The following is a 16,571-nucleotide window of genomic DNA, read 5'->3' as shown; positions in this document are numbered from 1 at the left end:
TACACCAAATAGGCTTGTTTGGCTTGATGTTTTTTGGAGATATTATATTTTTGTTTTTGCTGATTTATAAAAGTGATACCCATTAGTTGAAAAATATTTAAAGATTATGGAATATATGAAGTAGAAAACCGAAGTCTCCTCTTATACTTAGTCCTTTCCCCTGACCTACCATCTCTCTATTCTCTGAGATAATCATTGCTAATACTTTAATATGTATTTTTTCATGTTACTCTATATGATATATAGTTGGGCATATGAGATATCTAATGTGTCTACTGGACCAGGTTGTTTTTCACTTAACAATGTATCATGAACTTTTTCCATGTCAAGGCATGACATATGTCATTTGTTTGAAAAGCTGCATAATATTCTATTGAATCAGTATATTCAGGTGTGTGTGTGTGTGTGTGTGTGTGTGTGTGTTTGTCTATTACATGAGAAACTGAGACTTAAGGAAATTAAGACTGCTCATGGTCTGAGTAGTCAGTATAGCTGGGTCCTAATTCCAAAGCCCATATTTTAAAAATTATGTTACAAATCCCCCCAAATTTTAACTGTTAATAGTTAATTTCTGAATTAAAAAAGAGAAAAGCACATTGAATATAGACATGTTGTTTTCCATATTTCTAGTTCCTTCATTTAGATCAATTTTTAGAAGTAGAGTTGTTGAGGTGAAAGTAGTTTTAATTCTGATACTTATTGGGAGAGAAGGACACTCTTAACAATGATATATTTGATAGTACCTATTTCCCCAAACACTTGCTGGTTCTAAGAATTATCAGTCTTGTTAATTTTGACAAATTGATAGATGCTAATTAAAAGAATTCAAGCCTCTTCAAAAGTTTAATGCTTTACTTGTGTATCCTTCTTTGATGAAAAAAAAAAACATGGATTTGAGGGTGCTTGTATTCGTTTTTATTAAATTATAAAAATCTCAGTAAAAGACATAATGCTTTGTCATATATTTTAAACATTGTTGTTTCTCCTTAACTTTTTGTGACTTTTTCATGTACAAATAATTAAGTACAATGGAGACATACCTGTGACTTTTTGAATAGTTTTCTGACCATGGCATTCTGCTTCAAAAGACTTTAGCCCAAAATTATTGAAGTATTCTCTTTCTTATTCATCTTGTCATGATTTTTTATGTTAAATTTTAACCCATAATTAATCAGTGATTAATTTTTGTGTGTGTGGTGGGCATTCCCCTACACCAAGTGGAGGGTCAGTTGTCCCAAAATTTAATGAAGAATCTATCTACTATTTATAAGTGTAACTTTCATTATTTCTAGATTCTCACTTATGTAACATCAATTTTATTTTTGTATTCTTTATTCTATTTCAAAATCCTTTCTTAAACTGCACTAAACTTCAAAAAATTACTCAGCAATTACATGGATTTAGCCCTAACTCTATATAATTTTATTACTAAGCCTTAAATGTAAATCCATAGTTCATAGTTTCTACAAAATATTTGTCCTTCTCACTTTGATTCATTTTTATTATGCACTTCTCATTTGGTTAAATTTAATTCTTAAGCAATTCTTTTCAGAAGTCTGTTTTGGTGTTATACCTTCTGAGTTCTTAAGTGGCTAGTAGAGTTTTTCTCTAAATTGTGCTTCCCTGAATACTACTTCTCAGTGAGATGTTAACAGATGTTTCAAAGGGGAAGGGAACATTGTCAAATAAATTCGGGAAAGTGGGTTTAAAAATTAGCTCGTTGATGTGTTTTTTTAAAAATTCGATTTTATCCATGAATTTCTGAGTTCTTAATAAAGTGTGCTTTATGCTTCTTTAAGAAATAAATATAATGTATATTTCTAAAATGTAATTATCCATAGACACTATTTAATAACAAACACATATCAAGATCTTATGGAACAATAATTGTAATCGTTTGGAAAATAGTGGAGTTTAGAATTCTAGATGCTCTGTTCATGAAGGCTCATGGAAGCTTTCCAAATCAAAATGTGAGGAAAACTCCCTGCTTACTCCTACCAGTCTGTTAGTTAACTGGGCTCTAATCTGTGTATTGCAACTATCATCTCCTCTCTGTATCATAGCCATTCATTCATTCATTTATTAATCAATATTTAATTGGTGCCCACTGTGTTCCAGGAATTCTTCTAGACCTCAGAATACAGTAGTGAGTGAACAAATCAGAAAAAAAAAAATGTGGAGGTTAATGGGATGAGGAGGGAAGATGGAAAATAAATGAGTAAAATACAAAGTTTATCATATTATGGAACGAGGGATACAATATAAAACAAAAAGGGACATAGTGGTGTGTGTGTGCATGTGCATATGTAGAGGGGTGAGATTTGGTAAGTTTCTATTTTAAATAAGTGGTCAAAGATGTTTTGCTGAGAAAGGTCCTGTTTTAATAAGCACCTAAAGTAGGTGAGAGAGCAAGCCATGCAGGTATCTAGGATGAACAGTGGCACGAAGGACTCCAGTCAGAAGGAACACTGAGTAATTTTTCCCTTTACGGGTTTGTAAAAGCAGACTGGCAATTCAAACTCACCTTAATGAGAAAATATTTAATTATTTCAGTTGGGGGCATGTTTGTTATAACAAGAAGCATGTACATGTCAGCTGTAGGAAGGTTCTAGCTACATTGTAAGCGACTCTGCCCTAACTGAACAATCCTTCTTCCATCAGAGATGCAGCAGTTTTTCTAGGTGCAGTTTCTGCCCTTAGAGTAACAATGAGGAGATGATCTGAATCTGTCCTGGAGCTCTGCTGAAGTGACCCACGTTCAGAGGTAGGCCCTGACAGTAACCCCTGAATTTTTCATGTGATGCATTTTTGTATTTTCCAAGAAACAGAAGCTGCTACTCAAAACATTAACGTTAACTGCACTATCCAATATGGTTACTGAGGCAAATTCTGCAATGATTATTTCAAACTCTGGCCAATGAGGAAGGGTTGCTTGGTGTTGGCAGGGAATTTAGGACTGTTTGCTCCCTTCAAAAGCATGATTAGAAACATAAGCACCATAGAAGCCAGAGATTGAGATTGCATGTATCATTCAGGAACAGAAAGTTTAGGGGAACAAAAATTTCTACTCTTCATCACCTTCATGTATTTTCATTTGGCTCATAACTTCTTATCTCAGTTTTAGCACTTGAGTTAGTTCTGTAAAGGGGATAACAGAAGTGGCCTTTGCATACGAAATTTAAAGTGCAATGTATGTGTGTGTGTATGTGTGTGTGTGTGTGTGTACAGTGAAAGAGAGAGAGACATTTGAATAAGGCTTCTAGAATAAAGAGCTAAATTCCTCTGTCTTCCTTATTTTGAAGAAGTACTAATGAATTTGAGATTTTAATGTTGAAGGTAATTCTAATGTTCTACTATTGGGTTGGCCAAAAAGCTCGTTCATTGTTTTTTTCTGTAAGATGGCTCTAGTAGCCCTTAGTTGTATTTAACTTCATCCAAAACAATTTTGTTAGATTGTATTGTGACAGCTGTCATTATCAGCATGCATTTTAAAAAAACTTATCAAAACTGGTGAATTTGTGTGTAGCCATTTTAATATTGAAGATGGAAAAAAAAAAGCAACATTTTCAGCATATTATGTTTTATTTTTCAAGAAAGGTAAAAACACAACTGAAATGCACAAAAAGATTTGTGCAGTATATGGAGGAGGTGCTGTGACTGATTGAACGTGTCAGAAGTGGTTTGTGAAGTTTCGTGCTGGAGATTTCTCTCTGGACGATGCTCCATAGTCAGGTAAACCAGTTGAAGTTGATAGCGATCAAATTGAGACATTAATTGAGAACAATCAATGTTATACCACGCAGGAGATAGCCGACATACTCAAAATATCCAAATCAAGTGTTGAAAATAATTTGTACCAGCTTGGTTACGTTAATTGCTTTGATGTTTGGGTTCCACATAAGTTAAGCAAAAAGAACCTTCTTGACCGTATTTCCACATGCAGTTCTCTACTTAAATGTAACGAAAGATGTTCCATTTTTAAAACATTGTGACAGGCCATGAAAAGTGGATACTGTACAATAATGTGGAACGGAAGAGATCGTGGGGCAAGCGAAATGAACCACCACCAACTGCACCAAAGGCTGGTCTTCATCCAAAGAAGGTGATGTTGTGTATATTGTGGGATTGGAAGGGAGTCCTCTATTATGAGCTCCTTCTGGAAAACCAAACGATTAATTCCAACAAGTACTGCTCCCAGTTAGACCAGCTGAAAGCAGCACTCGATGAAAAGCGACCAGAATTAGTCACCAGAAAAAGCATAATCTTCCATCAGGATAATGCAAGACTGCATGTTTCTTTGATGACCAGGCAAAAACTCTTACAGCTTGGCTGGGAAGTTCTGATTCATCTGCCTTATTCACCAGATATCGCACCTTCGGATTTCCATTTACTTGGGTCTTTACAAAATTCTCTTAATGGAAAATATTTCAATTCACTGGAAGACTGTAAAAGGCACCTGGAGCAGTTCTTAGCTCAAAAAGATAACAAGTTTTGGGAAGATGGAATTATGAAGTTGCCTGAAAAATGGCAGAAGGTAGTGGAACAAAATGATGAATACATTGTTCAATAAAGTTCTTGGTGAAAGTGAAAAATGTGTTTTTTTTTACTTAAAAACCAAAGGAATGTTTTGGCCAACCCAATAGATTGTCTTCACTTTATATGTGATTTTTCTTTCATTCTCTCAAGAAATTATTTCTCTTATCGATGTTACTGAGGAATAATTTATATGCAATAAATTTATTCATTTAAAGTATATAGTTTTGTGAATCATGTCAATCGTAGATGCCAATGAAACCATCACCTCATTACAGAACAGAACATCTTCACTGCCCCCCCAAAAACCCTCATGTCCCTCTGCAGTCGATCCCTCTTCCCACCCCTTGCCCCACTGATCTGCTCTGTGTCATTGTAGATTAATTTGCATCTTATATAAATTGAATCGAGTATGTATTCTATTTTTCTCTTGCTTCTTTGACTCAGCATAATGTTTTTGTAAGCCATCCATGATATCAGTAGTTCATTTCATTTCACTGCCAAGTAATGTTTTATTCTCTGCACATACAACATTTTGTTTACTTACCTGTTCATGGATATTTGTGTTATTTCCAGTTTTTGGCGATTTTAAATGATGAACATGAACATTTATGAATTTTCTTTCTGAGACTCAATCAATTTGACTCACTTATAGGATTTCAACTTCGCAAATTGAGCTACCTACTTATATTGCAGAGCTGTAATAATTCTGTTAACACTACAAGTTTGGAAATTTCTCACCTCCATGTGTCAGGAAAAACTTTGCATGTGGAGTTCATAATAAAGCTTTGCAATAGAGCTTCACTGAGTAAGATTTGAAATTTAAAATCATCTAAGAAGAGAGTAGAACTTAAATGCCCTCATCAAAAAATTAAAATAAAATAAAATCATGTAAGAAAAGGTAATGGGCAATGAGGCTGAATCACTATGAATCACAGAAATTAAAAATGAAAATACAGTATATGTGGCACCCATAACATAAAAACTGTGTGAGCTCACCAGGAAAACACAGAGATGCAAATTCTAGAATAGCTAGAGATCAGCCACATAAGTCAGCTGTCATGCTGGTATAGATTATAACAACATTGGTTATCAACACAATGGAGTAAAGACTGTATGAGAAGAGTCCAGTGCTAGACTATGACACTCAATTCATTAGAATAAATCCCAAAGAACATTAAATAATTACATAAATTACAGTTCCAGTCACTTTTCATCAGATGTCTTGAATCAGTCACATAAAAGTCTTAAGAGAAAGTATAAAATTCCAAGAAATCAGTTCAAGCTGCCTTAAAGTATAGCATTTTGAAATTGGATTGTAATGTGCAGTTCAACACAAATTATAGTATAGTAATAATTCATGTTATATACCATGATTACTTTTTTTCACATTTATTAGCTCTGTGGTTTTCATAATGCAATGAAGGAAAGGCACCAAAAAAAAGTCTTAATAAATTGTCCTCAATGGAACATATATAGAAATTAATTGGGGTTGCTAAAACAAAACAAAGCAAGAAACAACACAGAATGCTCCAGAGTTCACCACAGGGACAGGTAGATTACTGATGATACCTCCCATGTAAAGTGGGTTATACCAGGCATGAAAAACTTCTTTTCCACATTTTTACAGGTATTTTTTAAAAATCCTCTTGGCTTCCTCTTATACCCTAGTCATCTGGAGACCATAGCCACCAGAATGTAAGCTCCATGAAAATAGGAATTTGGTCTATCTGTTTTGTTCATTCCTGTATCCTCAGCATGCAGAACAGTGCTGAATAATGGATGAATAGTGGATGCTTAACAGATACTTGTTAATGAATTCTTTTTTTTTGTTTGTTTCTACAAACTGTAGAAACATGTATTCAGACTATAGATAAATACCATGATGCTCCAAGCTCCAATGTCATTTAAGAAACCACTGAGAGTGAAACTAAATGCCTTATATTCACCCCAGTCACAGACAAGTAACAAACAACCTCACCAGATTCCTGATTGTTTACAAAGAGATGGGGTGATCCTTATGCTCATTTCCCAGGAATATACCTCCAAACAGAGTCCAGTTTTATCTTAAGTGCTCTGGTATACCTTTATTCAAGGTTGACTGTATTCCTCAGCACTGTGCAGTTTTATATTCATTATTCTCATCATATAGATGAGAGAACTTGGAATGCTTCTTTTCTTACATATTTCTCCTCAACAAGAGGCAATAAATTCTCAGTTAGTTGATTTCCTCCCTGAGAAGGTATTCCGTAGCAGTGAGGGCTTTGCTAAATGTTCAGTGAATGAATGAATGGATGGATGGTTAGACAAATTTGCAGCAGTGGGAACTTCAGATGAAGAAGTGATTGCTTTCTGAGTGTGCAATGGTACCTTATTATTTGTCAATAGAAGGACTTTGTAAGTTGCATCTACAGTCAAGTAAAGCTAATGTGAAATATCAAAATTCATTGGGAATCATTTTAAATATACAGAAGAGTTGCATGGTACTAAGGACACAGACAAATGCAGTCTGCCAAAACTCAATCAAGGTCTTTAAATTAAAAGAAAAATAACGAACAAATACATAACCTAGGATTGTGTTAAATTCAAAGGGCTTTAGGGTTAGGCAGGAAGAAATTTAGATCTTTTAAAACCCCCTCAATGCAAAATTCAATCAAATGATCAACCTGGGTGAGAATTGAAATAAAAAGTATGTTGTGTGAACTGCAAGAATAAATTGTTTTGAAGTACTGAAAGGTTTGAAGTATTGAAAAGGGCTCAGCCTCATTGTGCAGGTTTGAAACAAATCTCTCTAGAAGTTGACAGCTCTGTCTCCTGTTCAAGATGTTATATAACCTCAATTAACTGAGATTATTTTCTTCCTTAGTGGGTACATATATTTCAACTCCAGGATACTTAAAATTAAGAACAAAATTATTAAAAAGTAAAAATATTAGAATTAATTTTTAATCTTTGGAAGATATGTGATAGATGCTTTTCATCTATTTACAAATTTTAAGATAATTTGATGTATTAGTGTGATAATCTTATAAGCCCAATAATTTAAAGTGTAAAATTGAGTACAAAAAACATAATTGTAGTAAAACATAGTTGCTATGATTTTCAGTTGAAATCTTAAGTTTATGTGATGTTTTGAAATATCTAAGATAAATTTATATTCACAGTTCTTATAAAGTTGATTTAATTTATGTGAACTATTTATACTATAATCTGGAAGATTTTGTTTGCTAAAGTAGATAAAGTACTTTAAAATATAAATTCACTTAATTAAATTTGCAAATGTAATTGAAATATTTGAGGGTATGCAATAAAATTTGTAAAAGGTGCCAAGCATTATTCAAAGCCCCTTGAAAGTAATTATTTAAATTTGCTAGGTTTATAAATAGAAAAATAAGATTTGTATACTAAACTTAAAGATTTAGCATAAAAATAGGGCTTTGAATTTATAACTGTAATAATCTAATATTAATTTTAAATACAAAGCAAACCACTGTCCAGTCTTTTGAGGGCACCGAAAACACTCACAGCAACATTAATTTTATCTGATACTGCTTTACTAACTTTTATTAGAGTTAGGTTTAGCATAGCTCTCACACCCCTAGGTGTTCATTTGATGCTGATTGAGTGAAAATGTCATAGGTAACTTAGGCAGCAATAGTAATTAAACTTGCAGATGCTAAACCTGAGGGTACTCGATCAAGGAGGGCAGAATATAAAGCTAGTAAGGGAGAGTTTGTTAATATGGGAAAATTCTCCTGTGATACACCCTGACACCCAGTTTTAATATGCTTCTGTGAAAACTCAAAGAGGCTTGGAAAAGAGATTCCAGAACTGCTATGGCAGACCATAGAGGATGGAATCAAAAGGCCCAGAGAGAAGCATGCATGGTGTGATGGTCCACTACATAAGACTGGAAAGCCTAGCAGCTGACTGGTAGCCTAGCAGCTACCTGAAAAGGGCCTCAGGGGACACTGCATATACCACAGCAATGTATAATGCTCTGGTGAGGGGCACTGACATCAGTGAGAAGCACTGTAGTGCCTATTCTTTTTAGGCCAGGGCTGATAGCAGTAGATGCCAAGACCCTACAATAGCAGAGGCCAATTGACAGCTCTTAAGTGTCTAAACCAATGGGGACACGATTACCTTTATGGGCAGAAAAGTTAGAACAGCATCTACAAAGATCTATGGAGATGGACAACAGAGAATGCTGTTTCTAGGGAAAAGATAGAGGGGCAGCCAGTGAGAATATTGCTTAATATATACAACCAAAAGAGTTCAAGAATAGGTCAACAAAAGGCTGAGGTCAGATACCCCATTAGAAAGTCACTAACTCTTGACTAGTTTTAAAAACTGATCCTGGTATCAGACCCAGAAACCATCGACTGAAGGAAAGGCAAAAACACTTGAGGAAGGACCATACAACAACAACAAGGCAAGTATATACAGTAACGATTCACCTAGTTCTTCCCTATAAGACCTACAGCTGTTTACTTTGGAAACCATACCCTGAGAAATGAGGACTAACTGGACCTTTCAAGGGTTGTTGGATGTGGGGTCTAAATTGACTCTGTTACTCAAGGACCCAAAGCACCATCATTAAGACTCCTCTGATAGAGCAGGCACAGATGAGTCAGACACTCGACTTATGGCTCAGGTCCATCTCACTGTAGGTCCACTGGGTGTGTGGACACATCCAATGGTCATTTCCCTGTTGCCCAATGTACGATTGAAATACACTTAGCATTGATAAAACCTTCACGCTGATTCTGTGACCTATAGAGTAAGAACTATGAGAGCCTCGAAACCCTCACAAATCAGGTCAAAGCTAGACTTTACCTGAAACCACATCCTTGCTCCTGTTTTCCTCCTTTCTTTGAAGGCTCTTCCTGAATTGCACTTCTGCACTAAGTCATGTGCACTTGAATCCCTGACTCAAGTTCTGCCCCTAGATAACCCAGTCTTCAACCCTGTATGAGTTACCATATTGAACTATATCTTAGACTGTTTGTAGTAGATATGGTAAATCACTATAATTTAAGGACTTTGTAAGTTGGAAATGTGAGTTATATATTCATAAACCATATCTCTTATAGGAAAATTAGATTTTTCTTTCAGAAGTTGATACCACATTTTCTTGGACATACTAAAAATTTGCCAAGTAGATATTGTTGAAATGAAATCATTGTCTGGAAACTATGTCTGAAGCCTAAAGCTGATTTTGATATTGAAAGTAATCTATACTTCTATAATTCCTACTTGGTTTCTCTGAAAAATATATAGAAGACACCAGTTTTTCCATGGTACATTACAAAGATGGATCTTTCTATACGTTTTCAGGTGCTAAATCAAGGTTTCTTAATTGTGATAGGTTTTTCCTAAAGGCTAAAGTGCTTGGAGTTCTTTCTCCATACTTTGATGTACATAAATTAGAGCTATGGTTAGGCCTTGATATTTTCCTATGGCATATTTTGCTGGACAGTTTTATCCAATTTATAGGCCCAAATTTATTTAAGATTAAAGAATTATCTTGGTTTCTTCTATATCTCCTTTGAATTTGGGGAAATTAGAAATACACACACACACACACACACCTTTCTAGAGAAAATGGAAATTAAGAGATTGACAGCTGTCTCCCAGTATCTATTCTCTACTTCCTTCTCATAAAAATAGAATCTATTTTTAACTGTCACATGACCAACTAGACTAAGTTCTGGACAGTAGGGTGTTAGCAGAAGTGAAATGTGGAACTTCTAGCTCATGTCCTAAAAGGGAGGGGCATGCCTTTCTCACACCCGGCCTCCATTCTGTTGCTTGGAACACGAACATGATTATATCACATCCTGAGCCAAGATGACATCCCAGGAAAGGAAAAGCACCAGGGCCCTTAAGTGACCACAATGTAGCACAGCTGTTATAGAAACCTGTTATGCGAGAACATAAAATACTTCTATCTTGTTTAAATCACCGTTGTTTTGGGTCTGTGTTACATACAGCTGAAATAATATCCTAACTATAATATGTAAACTTTTAAGTTTGATACATTATCTGCAATTTCCCAAGTTTATATATTTTTGTGATAATTAAATCTTCCCCCACCCCCTGTTCTTAGATCAAAAGTGAAATCAAAGTGAGTGGGTAAGACCTGTTCCATATAAAATATTTTTCTGAGGAATACTGAAAGGAAAGTACAACTATAAATTACTAACTGAGGACCTTTCTGAAAAGGTAAAGCTGATACCAGTAAAAATAATTGAACTGTGGGACCATGATTGCTTTACCTCTTCATGTTATGCTTGATTTTATAGGGTTTAAGTTTATAAAAGGCTCAGAAAAATAACAGCATCGTGTGGTATCACAATGTTGATTAGCATTAAGTTGATCCCGGGCAAATTAGCAGCTGCAGAATCTTTAAAAAGATCTCATTCAGGTCAATTGTTATGTATACCTTTCTGGCATGCCTATTGAGAACATATCTGAACAAAAATAGATACAGAACAATACTTGTCTATCTCTTGCAATTGCTGAAATAGAGCCATATGCTTTTCTAATACTCACTAGTACATTATAGAGTCAGCCTCATGATAATGAACTCTCAAATTAAATTATTCTGAAAGCTAAGTAGCTACTGAGTCCCCACCTTAGTGTTCTTTTTATAAAGTATTTGTATTTTGATGTCTGTGAAATTTTGATTACAGTTTTTCCCAAGTAGTATTTTGACCTCAAGAAAATGTTTATTAAGCACATCATCCCTGACTTGTGTTACTACCGTTACCACTACTATTGCTACCAGAATATAACACAGTGGGTAATGGGTGGAGAAGAAAGGAGAGAAAAGGAGAAGGTGAAGGGAAGGAAAGAGGAGAAAATAGGAGAAGAGTAGGAGAGGATTAAGGGAGAATAAATGAAAAAAGAGAAAGAGAAGTTAGAACAGGACTAGTAGAGGGAAAAAATGAAATTACAACTTCAGCTTCAACAGAAATAAGTTCAGTTCCATGAAAGCCTTTGCAGATAAGTGAACTACACTGGGACCAGAGTTGTGTGTTTCATGTCTCTAAGTGACTAAAAGGTTAGCTGTGCTATAAAAATACAAGCTAATTACACAGGATGAGGTCTGACTCTCTGAACTAAATATTTATTTCTTTGGGCATAACCTGTGCTAGAAATTTAGCCAAATTTCCTTTGATCATTTCTAGTATTTTTTCTTAAAACTCCTTGATAAACATGGTTAAGAGAAAAAAATATCCATAATATCCAACTCTATTTGATATTGATCATCTTTTCATGATAAAGGATTGTCTTTGATAGATTTTACAGTAAGTTTCTCCAGATAGCCTTGACCTCTTTAGTATAAATGAAAGACCTTTAGTATAAAATGAAAGGAAAAAAAAATACCTGGGGAGTATATTTAGAGGTAATGTTAACTGCATTTGGTTGTCATGGAAACTGAAATTTTTTAAATGATGATGAAGTGACTGCCAAAAAACACACACAAAACAAAACAAAACACTTGCATGTAGTTGTTATGGTAACTATTCATTCTGACAGATTTTTTCCTTTTTCTCTAAATTAATCATCTGAAATACTAGTGTCTCAAAATTGCTACTATGATGCATTTAATATAAAATGTATGTTATACTAAGGACAGACGTTAGCTTGGAAATATCTTACACTTATGTGAAGTAACATAACATCTGTATGTGTGTGTGTAAGTTTTAGTTTATGCACAGAGAGAGACATCCCTAGATTGTTAATAACTAAGAGTCACTGTTCCAGGCTAGTTGTTTTGAAGGCTGCCTCAGTTGGGAGAAGATGGGCAGTGATTCAGGGAGACTACTAGCAGGGAAGAAGTAGATTGCTCTGCTCACTCGTGATAAAGAGAGGGGAATGAAAAAGAATTAATATTTATTAAGTATTTAAAGAGCTGGGAACTAGGCTTTTACATTTGTTGTCTTGTTTAGACCTAACAGTTATTAGTTCTTTGTACTAGTGTACTAGTATTAACCTTTGAGGTTAGTACTGTTCTCATTTTACAAGTGAGGACACTGAGTCTCAGAGATGCTAAATAACTTGCCCAAGATCATAGGTGAGTATGTATGGAGCCAGGATTTGAATCTATATATTTCTGTATTAAAACCCATTCTACTCCTTTGAAAAATGGCTGATTCAGGACTGGAATAGAATATACTCAAGATGAGCCTGGAACATCTTGTAGTGATGGAAAGTAAGATAGTTTAAAAAAAAACAAACAGATGCATTGAATAGGGTGTGCCAAAAGGGACACAGGAACCAACTGAAAGAGCTCCCAAAGGCTAAGGCTTGAACAGTTTGAACAACAAAATAAAGTATATTGGATTATATTTCAAAGCATAGAATAAATGTTCCTGGATCCATACTTATATAGATGATTGAATAAATAAATACATGGGGAGAATAGACAAATTTCCTATATAAAAGTTGTCCAAATAATTTATATAGATGCTCCTCCCTCAGGGAGGTGGAGCATAACTCTCCAGTCCCTAAGTGTGGGCTGTGCATAGTGACTTCCTTCCAAAGAGTAACTGTACAGTGGAGAAACCTGATAAACACTGCCTTAGCCTGGTGAACAAGTTAACACCAACAGTGGTAAGTCGTATTGATAGTATGTACCCTTGATATGTGTGATTAGAATGACACTTGACTTCTGTGATCTTCCTCCCCAGGGCCCAAATGCTACCAATTAAGAGTCACTCTACAAAACACCTTGGTGAAAAAAGACATTAGATAAAAACTAAGGAAAGTTGAATAAAATATGGATAGTTAATAATAATGTACTGGTAGTAAATTCATTAATTATGACAAATGTATCAAAATTTAATGTAAGATATTAATAATGGGGAATTGGGGTATAAGTATATGGCAATCTTTTTACTATGTTTGTGATTGTTCTGTGAACAAATATTAAACATTCTACATTCATTATACCACAATGTAGGCCTTCCCGTTTATAACTGCTTTTCCTCTTGACATTCATTTTGTCATAATTTTACCTGGAAAATCATAGTTATGCAGTGGGGAATGTGATTTATGTCTGGTCTCCAACCCAACTCTGTATCTCCTAGGGATTTTTGTGTACCCCAGGCTTAAAAAAATAATAGAATAAGGAACAGTACATAAACTATAAAATGTTTCTTACACCCATTTTCACTTTTTGACTACCTTTTCTGTCTGCCACTGTATGAAAGTCTTTTGACATTGTATTGATATTGATGTGTGCCAATGTTACTCTGGGTAAGTTACAGATCTACTACTAATTTTTCTCAAAATATTGCAAATGTTAATATTTATCATGGCACCCTTAATCTAGTGCAGAAATCATTTGTCTCTGCTGGTAATAACTTCTGTAATAAAATTTGTATGTAGGCTTAGAATAACATTTTTACGATTATTATTTTTTTTTCTAAAGAGATTTTATTTTATTTATTTATTTATTTATATTTTTATTTTTATTTTTATTTTTTTAATTTTTTTAAGAGATTCACGTTCTTATTGATTGATTGATTGATTGATTGCTGTGTTGGGTCTTCGTTTCTGTGCGAGGGCTTTCTCTAGTTGTGGCAAGTGGGGACCACTCTTCATCGCTTTGCACGGGCCTCTCACTATCGCGGCCTCTCTTGTTGCGGAGCACAGGCTCCAGACGCACAGGTTCAGTAATTTGTGGCTCACGGGCCCAGTTGCTCCGTGGCATGTGGGATCTTCCCAGACCAGGGCTCGAACCTGTGTCCCCTGCATTGGCAGGCAGATTCTCAACCACTGCGCCACCAGGGAAGCCCCTTTTTTATTACTTTTTAACATTTCTGTTTTAATCAGGAAAGTTCAACATGAAAAAAAATCTTGTAGGTACAAAGAGGCTGTCAGGTTTTGTGCAAATTTTGATGGTATTCCTTAGATTTTTATTTCTTGAAAATTGGTGTTATTGCCAATAATCCAAGGAAAAACAACAGTGAAAAAAATCGTGAGTCCTGTAGACTTCTACTGGCTTCAAGAAAATGCCAGGTGTCAAGGGGTCAAGTTTCACTGGTGTTTGTCGCAGGAGCCTCAGCATATCAGCCAGACTTTCACTTGTATTTATTTTATGTTTTTATTATATTCTATATGTTTTAGGGTCTCTCAAGTGTGCTTTTATGTTTTCACTCTCTTAAATAGAATATCTTTTATTACTGTGTTCCATGTGACACAGCAGAATGTAGTTGTCAAGACCAGAGTGAAGGGATGATAGACAATAGACGTAACTTTTACTTTTATCACTTATTAACTGGTTCTCAGTTTCCTTATCTGATAAATACCTAGCCAGTTTGTTGGTAGATCAAGTAAAATAATTTGTGAGAAAAAGTGCTTGTAACTATAAACACATAAATTAGAGAATTATTCCTGTTACTATTGATGAAGGAAAACTATACAGAAAGGAGCAAAACTAGTTGTTTGAAATAAGGCATGCCTCACAAAGGATGAAGACAAGCTTCGCATAAGTGCCTATGAGACCAGTAGTGTCACCTTCCACACATGATAATGAATTATCTTTCCTATGGTGCATAGACGTGTTTTCCACATAACATATTAATGGGGCATACTTGACCTGAATCTTTAAAAATGCCTTGTCTATGTTTGTTTAGTGTTATTCCAGCTCTGCAGAGTGGGCCATGTATGAAGGCCATGGACAGGCAAAACCCAAGTTGGTTCCCATTATTTGGGGAGAAAAACAAGGAACAGTCAAAAAACAGAACCACAGGGACCAATGTATACCGAGAATTGTGTAATGTTGGGGGTATTAACATTCTATTTTATAGAATTGGCCTGTTGTATATTCAACTCTTCCTTGGCTCTTCTGGGAAATGCTTGATCTCTTCTTTTCTTGGACAAAGTTCTCAAATAAGTAATCTGCTGTTTCCATTTGTCCTGTAATTCAAATTCTACTCCAAGAAACCCACAGTCATGCTGTCTATGGATGGAAGAGTTAGAAATGAGACAATAAAGTGTTGAAAAGGTTTCTTGACATTTCCGAGGCTCTCTGGATAGAGGATGTGCTAAGGATTTGGGTGGGGGGAAGTAAATCTGTTCTTTTAAGAAACTGAGTTGAAAGAGAGAAGAACAGAGGAGTCAAGTCCTACACTTGGGGAAATATGTCTACAAGTTGGAAGTGGGAAGAGGAGTTAGTGAAGTAAATAAAGATGGGATCTGAGGGGTAGGGAGAGAGCGAAGATAGAGCAAAGACAGAGCCATCTCATGGAAGATTACACATCAGCAAGAACAGCTTTATTTTTGCTGGATTTCTTTTTTAGATTGCTTTTGAATAAAAGCTTTTGCACATTAAAACAATGCGTGAAGATCAATAGACTAGAAAATCTTCTACCTATCAATTCTAATTCAAGCATTATTTCCTCTGAGAAATAAAAATAAAAATAAACACAGGCATTGACTATACCACTACATTACAAATCTAATTTAAGTATCTCTTCTTTCATTTGAGTGAATCATACTGTCTGTTTATAGCCTTATTTCGAAATGCATTGTATTTGAAATTCCTTACTGATGAATTGGGAACTGTAATTAAATGCATACTGGGTAAACATATTATTTTGAGAGTGGAAAAAAATAATTTTCACTAAAATAATGTTGGAATATGGACGGTAATTTTATCAGCGACTACTCCCTCCACTCCCAACTCTTGAGAAACTTTGGTAGTTCGTACATCTCATTACATCACATTAATATTAACAAGCGTAGCAGCAGTCTATTGTGGCACTTCTGTTTTTGATTTTTCCACTTGATGGAATAGATCCTGGCTAGTGGAACAATGTCGGCCCAGTAATGATTCCCAATTTAATATATCTTTACCTTCTCTCTTTAAATCTTGCACATTTTATCATAGACACCAGCATAAGTGAAGAGCTATAATCCTGTTGGCATTATCTACTTTCCTATCCGGAAGCGCTGTGGAATTTCTATTTCCTTTTGGAACCAGTGGAGTAAATAGGAATAGGAAATCATACCAAGCTATG

This window comes from Balaenoptera musculus, chromosome 13, assembly GCF_009873245.2.
Source record: "Balaenoptera musculus isolate JJ_BM4_2016_0621 chromosome 13, mBalMus1.pri.v3, whole genome shotgun sequence".
In the NCBI taxonomy this organism is placed as follows: domain Eukaryota; kingdom Metazoa; phylum Chordata; class Mammalia; order Artiodactyla; family Balaenopteridae; genus Balaenoptera; species Balaenoptera musculus.
The sequence above is the reverse complement of the archived record's forward strand: the minus strand, read 5'-3'. Positions refer to the sequence as shown.